The sequence below is a fragment of the Apus apus genome, chromosome 1 (genome assembly GCF_020740795.1).
Source record: "Apus apus isolate bApuApu2 chromosome 1, bApuApu2.pri.cur, whole genome shotgun sequence".
Taxonomy (NCBI): Eukaryota; Metazoa; Chordata; class Aves; order Apodiformes; family Apodidae; genus Apus; species Apus apus.
The window spans coordinates 45,387,357-45,400,725 of record NC_067282.1 but is presented as its reverse complement, the minus strand read 5'-3'; positions in this window follow the sequence as shown (position 1 = coordinate 45,400,725).

Genomic DNA, 13,369 nt, shown 5'->3' with positions numbered 1-13,369 from the left:
CAAATTTTAATAAATATGCATTATAACATCTCAAAATTAACTGAAATACCTCAAGAAAGAAACAGTGTGAAAGTGAGATCTTGAGTTAGAAACTATGTATATGAATAATCGAGGTGAGCAGAGATACAGGTCTGACTAAACTAGGTTTAGAAAACTCCTTCCAACATTTAGGTTTCTATAGCTCTGTTGTAGGAAGTGCAATGTAACTTGCAAAGTTCCCAAGCATTAGATTGCCATGGCATTCAGAAAAGAAATAGGGAAGAGGTACAGGAAGAGTGGCAAGTTAAGTCCATTTAGTATAGTTGAGGTCATGATAAGTCAGAATAAGTGGTAGAGAAACAGGGAACAGGCCTGTGAATACTGCAAAGTCAGCATGCAAACTAAAAAAAAAAAATTCAAAAGCCAAGTTACTTACACAGTAATAAAGTAACATAAACTTCTCTCTCTGTAAATTAAAATACACAAAATTAAGGTATCTGTCAGCCCACATGGGCCAGCCTTCACCCTTATGGGAACAGACTGAAGAAGGGATTGAATCAATTTCAGCATACACTATTTGAGGAAAGAAAACTTCAGTACTTGCCAGATGCCAAAGAAGAGTTAAACAGATTTAATCTCCTCTCAAACATTAGTTTGCTCCCTGCAAATTACTCCAAACCTGTAAGGGGTAATGAATTGTGGCATTTGATTATTATCTTACTATCCACACATAACCTGCCATGGGATGGAATGAGATAACCAGTAGGTATCACTTTTGAAACAGCTCAATGGTTTCAGAGCTAAGCAAGGCACACTTGACTTTTTGAAGGCTATACTTGCCTCCTCTAACATTATGGTGACTATAATGGTAAGTGGAAGGTGAGAGTATCTGCTTCTTAAAGGTTATCCGGCCAAGGACCTTTTCAGTGTAAGTAGGGTAATAAGTAAAGGGGTGAGTGATAAACAAGAGGCACAAAAGCTGGTAAACAAGGGATAAGGGTGACAATTTCAAAGACAAAAAGTCTCCAGATAGTAATTGATGGGCCCTTAGAAAACTGAAAGCACAGCTTTGGAGAGGTCAAGTCTGCACTTTGTGACTGGTAAGAAGGGGAGACAAAGGAAACTTAAGGTTTTAGCGTATTTAATGTGGGCCTATGGGACTGCAAAGTCTGTGAAGGGATGTTTAGGGGAAGGGAGAGTAGTGAGGGACATCAGAGGAATAGACAGAAAAGGAGCCAGTCGTGTAAAACAAGGCCAATCAGTATGCTGTGTCTGGTCCCCGCAGTCTGTCCTGCCTTGTTATTAATTCTTTTTTTGGTTATCCCTCTGTGTCATTTCTTTCTCTATGTCATGTGTGTGAGTGCTGCAAGGACTGTGTCAGCTGCTGGGGGAACTTGCTTGCTCCTGGGGTCACACCAAGGGTGTAGGTCACCGTGGCCTCTGGTATCAACTCTTGGAGACAGTGGTAATCTTTAACCTCTAGACACTGGGACAGGAATGGTTTGTTTTCCCCAAACCAGCTATTGGGGAGACTGGGGCCAGTGAGGGGCTCAGCAACAGTGGCTGGAGCAGGAATGTGGGTCATAGCCCATGTGCCTGGTGCTGTCTTCGATTGTCTATGTCTCCCCCAGCAGAAGAAACTCAGACAGTTTGGATTTGATGAGTGGACAGTGAGGTAGATTGGCAGCTGGTTGAGTGACAGATCTCAGAGAGTCATGATCAATGGTGCAGGGCTGAGCTGGGAGGCCTGTAGTCAGTGGTGTTCCCCAGAGGTCAATGTTGGGTCTGGTATTGTTCAACATATTCATCAATGACCTGGACAAGAGGACAAAGTGTATCCTCAGCAAGTTTGTGGATGACGTAAAACTGGGCGGACTAGCTGACACTCCAGAGGGCTGTGCTGCCATCCAGTGTGACCTGGACAGGCTGGAAAGTTGGGCAGGAAGGAACCTAATGACGTTAAACAAGGGCACATGAAAGGCCCTGCATCTGAGGGAGAGTAACCCCATGCATCAGCATAGGTTAGGGGCTGATCTGCTGGAAAGCAGCCCTGAGGAGAAGGATCTTGGAGTCCTGGTAGATGGTAAATTATCCATGGGCCAGCAATGCGCCCTTGTGACCAGGAAGGCCAGTAGGATCCTGGAATGCATTAGGAAGAGTGTGAGCAGTAGATCAAAAAGGTCATAATCTCCTTCTATTCTGCCCAACTTAGGCAACATCTGGAGTACTGTGTCCAATTCTGGTCTCCACAGTTCAAGAGAAACAGGGAACTACTAGAGAGAGTCCAGTGGAAGAGTAACAAAGATGACTGGCAGACTGAAACACCTCTCTTCAGAGGATTTGGTGACTTCTTGTGCCATGCGCAGTGGCTATTGGTGGCTTCACAAAACATGGCAAATACTAAATTGTAATGGTAGCCAGTAGGTTAACTTCTTCATTTTCAGAAGAATAGGTTGAACTTTTCATTTTCTCAACTGCTAAAGCATGAATCCAGCTGGACTCAACAATCTGGTATGGCCTGAGACACCACCCAGCAACCTTCATTTCCCTCCACTTTGACAACACCCTTTTTACAGGTATCATTCTATGTAGTGTATTGTAAACACTACCGAAAATATACCAAGCCATTTTTCTTCTAAATAGCATTCTTTAACATCTTTAATAGTTAAGGTGTGGAGGAAGGAGCAAATCTTGTTTATAATGCCCTTAAAATATACAGAAAAGCAAACCAGACTCTTAATGGTTTAGTGCTTTTTTGGCCGGCTCATTAGTTTCATGTAAAATGCAATAGATACTTTGCCAAAAAAGTTTTTATGGATTTTATAAACAGTTTCTTCCTTTTAAATGCAGTCTTTAATAGTGCTAAAATGTTTTATAACTTCCACTCTATTCATATAATTTTTCTTTAGCTTAGAAACAGAAGCCTTAATGATTTTGATGGCTTCTTGCACCTTCTATGAATTCAGAAGTGATGTTTCAGTGGTTTTGGACTAAAAGCCAACATTTTCTGGTGAAAAATATGTCTAGGTAATTGAGAATAATGATGAGTGGATTCCATGTACACCCTTGCTATCAACAGATCATTAAGAAAGTAGTTAATTTTGCTTGAAAACAGTCTTGTTACAGCTATGTCCAAATGGCTGGTAAATCAAGTAAATTAAATAGCCAGGATAATCCTCTCAATTTAACTTTAAAAACATGTATACAGGTACTTTAGACAATTTTTGTGATTCACAGAATAAGATACATACTCTTCTTCAATAACATTTGAGACTTTATAACAACAACTGCTGACCAGAAATGAAATTAAATTATGCAATAAACATTGTGTGGAGAACAACTGTGCCAAAACCATTTTAATACATTATGAAAGGAAGTAATTTCAATGTGTAGTTGATTTATAGGCAGAAAGATGTCTTCACATTGACAGAATCTCTGGCACATCAGCTTTTTTTGGCAGACCTTCAACTTTTCATTACACAGAGGAAGAAAGAACTATCTTTTCCAGTTATGTGTGGTTACTACATTTATATACCTTAGGCTGAGGCCCTGTTTGCACTACTCTAACAACACAACATTCATCAGAATTGCCTTAAATAGGCAGCTAAGTGATTCTTCTGAAAGGGAAGATCTTCATAGGCCAGCTTAATTTCAAGTATTCTGGCCAAAAATTATGTTTGGCAAACAGCTTTTTCCTTCATTATAAGAAACTTAACATATTTTGTAATAATGCACTGCCTTGCTATACACATCCCCAGTCACAGGAGGCATCAGAGAGGTGACTACCACACAGTCTACTCAGGAAGTTACTAGACAAAATAACCTCCCATGAACCCTATCAGCCAGTGTAAGTTTGAATAGCCTTCGGTCTACTCTGAATTATAGAGGAAACCTTAATTATCTCTATAAATGAGACAGTAGAAAGAAACTTTGAATTAATTTGGTTGTTTCTCTTCCTCAATTGTGCTTTATAAATGGTTGTCAGACCTTTTTTAAAAAAATTCATTGGTTGCAGCTCTCTACAGCAGCTCTATTATTGTTCTTCAGATCAGGTTTGAAAAAAAACAACAACACACCATACCTTCAGTTTTTATTACAATCTTGTTTCTTCTTTTTTTAATCTTCATTTTCTTGGAGAAGCTTCAAAAAACCTATCTTAAGAAAATAGTTAATTATGAAAGCACCCACCTTTGTTGACTTACTTTTCAGTGGCCCATGACTAGTTTAGGGTTTTACTACAGGGTTTCAAGTCACTGGTCAACTTCCTAAAATCTTAGAGGTAGTCAACTCTCAAAATATGAAGTGATTTGTTTAGTAGCAGCTCTACCTTTCTGTTTTATGATAATAATGTATTTCAATTTACTAGAATTTGAATAAGAGCAATGGAATGTGGTTTGAAAATCTACAAATTAGCACCTACTCATACAATTGGTTACCAGAGAATAATATAACTGTGTCGTATTTAGCCTACATTGATTAGTGTTTTTGAGAGATACGATTATTATTTCAACTAAACTGCAATAACACTGATATATACTTAAAAAGATCTGAGCTTACATCCACATGACATTGTGCAAAACTGAGGATGTATGCCTGCTCATTTTCATTTGCTTAGAAACTTCAATGTGTCCTGTAGACATGGCCAGTATAAATGTCAGGGACAATTTATGACTCATATTTCTGAAAAACTACTCAAATATTTGAAGGTAAAGTGTAAACATAACTAAAACTGAGGATAGAATAAATTCAAACACAGGAATACCGACATGTGTTCACAGATAGATTATGCAGACAGGACTTATATATCAGTTTGACTGAAAAAAAATATAAAGTAATTAAATGAACAATATATAATTATCAAACAATGCATATATTTCTAAAATGCTTATAATGAGAAGAATTCCTGTCTGTACAAAACTATTCTTGCCTCAGGGAAAAAGATCAATATATTGCCAGCTGAAATGAGAATTAATCTTTTTTTTTAATTTCACGACAAGCTATTGATTTAACAAAATAAGTTAGCCTTTTTAAACTTACCTTAAGCACTGAATTTACCTGAAACAATTCTTATCCATGTTTTGAAAGCATAAAATGTGCAGTTTTATGATCAAGTTTCTGATTAAGTATTTACAAATGTATGAGGACAGGCTAAACTTTGGGAAAGAATTACTGTGTTGTAAGAAGAAAAAAATAAAATGGAATGTGATTTTTTTGTTCTGAAAATCTTTACATCCTTGGTGTGGCTCTGGTCCCCAAAGGACATGCATGTGATGCAACTAACATTTTGAACATGCATTCATGAAAAAAAAGACAGGAATTTAGAGCTCTTTTAAAATGGTACATGAACAAATTCTGAGAAAGGACTGCATGTTCATAGGCATATTCCTAACCTACCATAAACACAACAAGTTTGTCTTGGTACAGTATTAAACTCTTTTTGTCTACATTTAAAAAAAAAAAAAAATCTTGGGTAAAACTGCACAAAATTTGATACTTTCTCCACAAACCAGGAAAATGTTTTGTTTTGCTTTGGTTTTGTTTTGTTGTTTTTGTTTTGTTGTTTTTTCCCAATAATATCTATAAAGAAAGAAATCATTCAGCTTCAGGGCAATGTGAAGAATTTTTGCTTTATTAAATTAGAGAAAGACTGAATGCCACCTGTGTGATTCTGTAATTATACCTGAAACAGCAGGAAAATTTGCTAGTACTCGTTGAACCTTGTTGCTGAGGGAAGTTGAATAGATCATTCATTCCACGGTTCAGGAGAGTCATTTCAAATCTGTGTACCACATGTAAAATTAGTTCTGACCTTGTCAGCATCAAGCATGTCCTCCAGATATGGATCATTAAATTCAATCCTTAACGCTCCAGGGAAAAAAGCTAAAAATTGGGGGTTCCTTAAATTGCATTCTATGATCTCTAACCAAAACTATATATTGGCTTTGATTTTCCAAATGGAACCATCATTTATGTCCTTGACACATGAAAGCTGTGACTTGTGTCTTTCTGAAGAAGATAACTTTCTCAAAACAATTACTAACCTATTAGTCCAGTCCATGCTTAATCTTTATCTTCAAGGCAGCTCATGCAACAAAACAAGCTTAAAGGAGACAGTGGTAAAAATCTGTCCTTGTTGTACTCCTTCCTGTGCACCTAGACATATTTCATCTCATGCTGCTGATGTGTAAAGAACCTGAAGTGAATTCTGTCCCAACCCTACTATGTCTCCCTCTTCTTTAACATACTAGTACCACTTATTCACAGATAGAGGAGTGAGCCTCTCCAAGCTGCTAAATAAAAACCCAGAACAAAACTGAGCACTAAACACCTTATTGCTCACAGTACTTCTAATAAGCTCACTACCTTTCTTTGGAATAATTCCAAATAGCAATCTCCATGACTATAAAAGAGCTTTCCAACCTTCAGCACTATGGATACAGATCAATCAGTGATGTCTGGTCCTTAGCAAAAGGATTGGCTCCTGTTTACATACAGGGTAATGTAGGCAAAGTATCCCTCTCCAAAGCTTTTGTCATGAAAAGCTGGTTGAAGATAGTTGTCTGGGCTCTGATCACTGCTGAGAAACAGGTACTGTGAAGACAGGAGACTCCCAAGAGAGAGGCTCTTACCACTCTCATATAGGCACCTATAATGATCAGGATAACCAGCTGTCTGAAAGGGCCAATCTCTCCTTATTAAGTGTAAAAAGAAGCTAGATTTGAGCATGATATCCAATTTCCAGACAGCTAAATTTACGTGGATCATACTAACAAGTCTTTAAGGAGATACACTGACCCAAGGAGATGTAAAAATCAAATACTTTAATGTAACTTAAAAGATAATGTCCAAACAACTGGTAAAAAGCTGTTCTTATGGCCCCAGTGACTAATGAGGAAAAAATAAAAGTTCAGAAGAAATAGAATTAAACCTGGGTAGAAAATAATTAAATTTGTCTTCTTCTAGCTTAGTCTCTGCTGCACAGTCCTAGTAGAGTTTCTTCTGCTGGGCATTGACCAGGCCAATGTGTTTAAGTTCACCTGTTCTGAGCCAAGACATTTTTTCTTTGTTTTTCTCAGAACATACTGCAACACTGGCAGTTGACCTCCTTGGCATATTTTCCTCTACAAATACACTTTACAGTATTGCACTCTCATGGTGCACAAGTTCAGTAGAGCTTGGGAATCAGTTATGGACAGCCTCTAATGACAGAGAATTGCTGCATTACAAATTCACAGCTCCTTCTATGCTCTGAGACTGGGAGAATTTGTGATTGGTAATATTTTGTGATAGTCTAAGCTAAGACTCTCAGGAGTAAACTTCACACTCAGGTGGCTCATGAAGCCTCTAATCACCAACAAAAACTCTGACTGTCTGTGGACTTGGAGCAGAGAGTGAACATGGTCAGTCTCTTTTCTGGAGGAGGGAAAAGATTCTGTTGGGTTCTTCATATTGATTTGTCTGTGTTAATCTAACTGAATGTTCATCTGCAATGTTGAACTTTTCCCCTTTTTTGCAATGTGTATCTGAGAGTTTTTTTTTTCACTAGTAAGGAAACAGAATTTCTATGCAGTTTGGTGTAAAAATTAGTTTCTAAAACTTTAAAAATATCTAGCAATTCTGGTGAAGAAATTCTAAAGCTGAGATTATTAAATACTCTCAGTGGGTGATTATTACCACAGACAACTGAAAAAACAGTTAGGTAACATCTGAAAAATGAGAAGGTCAATTTTAACAAGTACTACATGCAATCTGAAATTTGAAAAATACAGTATTTGGCTCTGTGTCACTGGGGCTGGAAGAATCACTTTATCATAAGTTTCTACCCTCCTGATGAGAGCACATTGATTTATTCTATCATAAATCAAGACTCCTGCTGGGCTTTGAATGAAGGATTTGTAAGGTTTTGGCCTTTAAAAGTGGTTGGGAGCTAAAAGGAGTGAACATGAAAAGTCTGCAGTAAGGGAGGTAGAGGATCATGCAGGCCAATAAACACAGAGCAAAACTAACAACTAGTGTAAGAGGACACAACCAAGTAAAACTGCATTCATTTGTGCCAGCATTTCATCTTGCCCTTCAACATGGAACTGAAGGGAAAGTCCCAGCTCATCCACCTCAGCCACATGGTATCACAGACAATAATATCGTAAGGTCTGTCATAGGTAGTTTTCAAGACCTCTCTATCTCATGGTTGTGTGGAAGTGTTGACCTGGAAATTGTAAAACCTTCAATCTGTAAACTGCTCATGGGAATGTAGCATACTTGAGAGGTGACTCAACATTTAAACATGAGAGAATACTGTGTTACAAAATATGAGTAAGAGAATATGACAAAGATGGACAATGCCTTTAAAATTAGTACTTCTTTGCCCATATTTTAAAAAGGAAGCATTAAACTTTTCAAAACCTTATTGGTTAACCTTTGCTCTCATCTATGACTCCATGGTCTTGAATTATTATAATCCATTTCATAATTACATCTCATTTCTTGGTCCTTAGATCCTAGCTAATGCTAATACAAAAGATAAGATTGAAATCCTCTATTACACAATGAGATTGTCAGACATAGAATAGATAATTTTCATCACAAAGAACTTGCAATTTAATCAAGCATAACTATGGCTGATTTCCCCTTGTGTCTTCCAGGCTTGCCATTGCTTTAATAGGGGCATAACACACTTTTTCTCCCTCTTCACTTTGATTTTCCAGACTTTCAGGAAAGTACTTTTTTCCGTGTTTTAAGTACAAGAAGATGTTTGTCTTTCCTCTCAACACCAATTCTTACAATCCTTAATGAATTATAATAAAAAGTGTGTGTGTGGGGGGGGGTTGTTTGGTTGTTAGGTTTTGTTTTGTTTGTTTTTTTCAGCAAAGTCTCTTTCAATTAATACAGAAAGGTACAGAATTCAGAGCTGGCTGGAAATTTTTAGATTCAAACGTTGACTTGCCCAAGCAACAGCAAAACCCTACATGTGTTCTTAGAATTTCATGATGGAATTTTCACTTTATTCAATGAGATTTAGAGGCCACTGTTGGAGAACTTAGTAAAAGCAATAATTAAAAATTGTGTACAATAAGGAGGAATTTAAATCAGAACAGATGCAAAGAAGGGTGGAGAGCCAAGAAAGAAACACCAGGGAAGGCACGGCTTACTGCATGAAAGGAGGCTACAATGAGCAAGGCTTGTTTAGTCTAGCACAACAAAAACTGAGAGGGGGTATGACTGTTTCTTATATAAAAGGGTAAAAGAGAGATGGAAAAGAAACAACAGAGAACTCTGGTATGGTGAGGAAGTAAATATGGTCACAGATAGAATTATTTCATAATTAGAATTTGATCTCTAACCATCTCTAAGCAAAAGAACTTCTGAACTTCAACCAGAAAAGAGGTCCAAGATCAACTTTGTCTGTTTGGTCATGGAAAAATGTTGTCAGAGAGCTTGATTAAATGTAATAGAAATGAGTCATTAAATAGATCTAACTTTCAAGATGGCTTTTCTGTTAGAGCTTGAAATTGATGATGTCCACAAATCCCTTCCAGCACAAATTATTTTAGCTTTTGTTTAGGATGGGTTACGTACTGAGACCAGTCTCTTTATGATCCAGAATGTTCACTCCTGAAAATGATATTCTGAAAACATGTAAATTTCCACCTAATTTTCACTGGGATACACTTCCCAGCTCCAAATAGAGTTGCCAGTAACCAACCAAAAAAAGACCTTCCGAATATTTCCCTAAAATTTGTAAGAATGCTGCCTCGAGTTGCTATTTTGTGATTTTCTTCTTCAGTTATATTGTAATGGGCATGAAATAGACAGCTTATTTATAATTGTCTTTAATATTAATTTTGTAATAAATACGTCCTTCCCCAAATGGTTAGGTACTGCATTTGCTATTCCAGTGGGCAATTTCAGAGTAGGATTCAGAACCAAAGTAAAATATTAAAGCCTGTTAAAGTTTAGTTTGAAATAGTCGAACATCATGGAAGGCAAACTGAAAAACTTTGAGCTTTAATCAAGGAGCTGTATGAAATCAGACAATAGGGGATGTGAAACCCAGAACATTCTTCTAAATCATATCCACTCTCCAAAACATACACAAATCACAGTTGTAATCGTACTATGGAGAGTAAAGCACTGAAAATTCATTCCTGAATGTAACCATCTGAAAGCATTGCTTGAAAAAGCTACTAGGGCATCATTTTTTTAATAAAAGGTGCTAAGGATGGCAATGTTCATAAAACTGAAGTGATTCAGCCTCTTGATCATAACTGAGGTTTAGTTTCTTCATCCGGTTGATGAACATCCATTCATGATACCTTTCTTCCAAGTGACAGCCCAAGGCAGGAAAACCCCGCTGAAATGCTTATGCAGCAGAAAAGGAAGGAGAAAAGAGATTTTGTGGAAGTAAAGCACACTTCACTCACCTTGCTGGTACCAGCTAATGCACAGAAATGCACAGAAAAGACAGCAGAATTCATGAGAACAGAGAAGGATTAGACAAGAAGAACTACAGACCAGTCAGCCTCACCTCTGTGCATGGCACGACCATGGAGCAAATCTTCTTGAAGGCTCTGCTTAGGAGCCTTCTGCACGTGGAAAACAAAGAGGTGATTGGTGACAGTCAGCATGGCTTCACCAAGGGCAAATCCTGCCTGACTGATTTGGTGGCCTTCTGCACTGGGGCCACTGCTTCAGTGGACAAAGGAAGAACAACTGATGTCATCTACCTGGACCTGTGCAAAGCCTTTGATACTCTCCTGCACAACATCCTGGTATCAAAACTGGAACAGTACAGATTTGATGGATGGACCACTTGTTGGGTAAGGAACAGATTGGATGGTCACACTCAAAGAGTTGTGATCAACGACTTAATGTCCAGATGGAGACCTGTGACAGGCAGTGTTCCTCAGGGGTCAGTACTAGGACTGGTGCTATTTAAAATCTTTGTCTGCAATATGAACAGTGGAATTGAGTGCACTCTCAGCTAGTTTACTGATGGCATTGAAGTGTGTGGTGAGGTCGACAAACTAGAGAGGAGGGATGCCACCCAGAGGGACCTTGACAGGCTTTATAGGTGGGCTCACAAAAACTGCATGAATCTCAAAAAGGCCAAGTGCAAGGTCCTGCAACTAGATAATGGAAATCCCAAGCACAAATACAGGCTGGGTAGAGAATTGATTGAAAACAGCCCTGAGAAGAGGGACTTGGGAGTGATGGTTAATGAGAAGCTCAACATGAGCTGACAATGTACACTTGCAGCCCAGAAAGCTAAACATGTCCTAGGCTGCATTAGAAGAAGTGTGGCCAGCAGGGCCAGGGAGGTGAGTCTCCCCATTTTCTCGACTCTTTTGAGACCCCAGCTGGAGTACTGTGTCAAATTCTGGAGCCCCCACCAGAAGGACTTGGAGCTTATGGAGAAAGTCCAGAGAAAGGCCACAAAGACGATTTGAAGATTGGAGCACCTCACCTACAAGGACATGCTGAGAGAATTGGAGCTGTTTACCCTGGAGAAGAGAAGGCTCTGGGGAGACCTTATAGCAGCCTTCCATATCTGCAGGGGGCCTACAGAAAAAATGGGGAAGGATTTTTACAGGCTCTGAATGACCTGATATGATGGGAAGTGTTCATACCAATACAAGGGAGTTGTGTCTAGATGATCTTTAAGCTCCTTTTAAGCCCTAGACATTCTATGATTTTATTAATTTACTTAGAGTTTACCAGTAGCTGAAACACACAGAACCTAGAACTCAATTCTATTTTCAATTGTTTTCTTTTTAATTCACTGGGAAAAAGTGGAAGCATTACTCACCAATGAAGGATGGAACAAAAAATGTAAATTTCAAGGACACTTGGCAACTTATCTCCCACTTTTTAGAAGACTGGTGCATTACAGACAGGAGCAGACCTTAGAGAAGGTGGTCCTGTCACATTAGTGACATTCCATTTTTCAATGTCTTTAAAGAAAAAATATTCAGAAGTACAAACATTGCCAAGAAGACAGTGTCACAAGATTAGAACAACCTTTTGTTCTCTCATCCAGATTCAAATTATGTGCCACATTCAAATTCTTTGTCTGTTAAGGTTCTGAACAATTCTGACTACCTATTGTTCTCAATTATCCTTTTCTACTTTTCCAAGCTGTAAAATTCATTTCTCTCCTGAGTTGGAAGAACTCTTTAGTTGCGTGATTTTCTATTTCCTTCTCCTTTTATCTGCAGATAATCCTGCTTTCAGAATGTCTGCCCTCCTTACAAGTTTATCTGTCTTTTTATACATCAAAGAGCTTCCATTCCACACTCCATTGTACACACATGCAATGCATGGAATACTTTTGCAACAGTAGAGCACCAGGTACAAGCAACTGATCGTTACCTGTGAGCAATGCATCCATTTTGCAGATAAAGCATGCTATGGTGACAGAGCCTCCAAGGCTGTCTCCATGCAGAGCAGCTCATGAACAAGGGTGCATTGCTTCCAAGGTTAGCTCAGTACATGTTTGCCTGGTTTTGGACACTGAGTTAAAAAGCCTTGCCAGACTTGAGCTGGCTCCCCACAGAGTCATTCTCACTTGTCTGTAGCATGCTCACACACACTGCACTACCTGTGTCATCCAAGGTCTCTCATCCTCCCACCCCAGTACCCTGGATAATGAGTATGACACTGTGGTGTTTTGATCTTTTACCCACATCTTATCTGTAAAGGAAGGCATGCATAATATATGTAGTGCAGGTTTGCCTAAATTTGCATTGAGATGGAAACAGACCAAATAATCTTGTAGGTATTTTCCATTGCAACAAACTCAACTTTATAACTGAAAATGGGGAAAAGTGTTAGGTACTTAGAGAAAATTTACATTTTCCTCATGCAAAATCAAAAGCACATTTAAAATCAAAGTTTTCTGGCAATTTTTGTACTTTCCTATCAAGAGACAAAGTCAGCATTCTAATTTCAGGGAGTGAATCATTCCCAAAATATGTTGCTATGTGCATTTCTCTCAGGTATAGTTTAGCTGAGGAGTTTCCTTATGGAAAAATAGTAGTCTTTGAAACATACTGAGTTTTAGTTCTGAGATTAGGATCTGTTAATTTCTGAAGATTCAAAAAATCATCATGACAGATTTATGACATAGAAACTCTGAGAGAAATTTATCAAATGTACTTAAGCAGACTTTGAATTACCTGCTAGCTAATTAGAAATGGCTCCAAAGCTGGCCACTGTAAAAGACTTCTCAGTAAATTGTTTTCAAACCCTAGGGCAGGTTGTAGTCATTATATTTCCTTTACACTCTACACAAGATGGTCTTTGTTCAGTACCCTGCATGCTACATGTATCCTTTCACGTTTCCCTAATGTTCCTATTTATTTATTCATTTATTTATTTATTTTAATTTTGA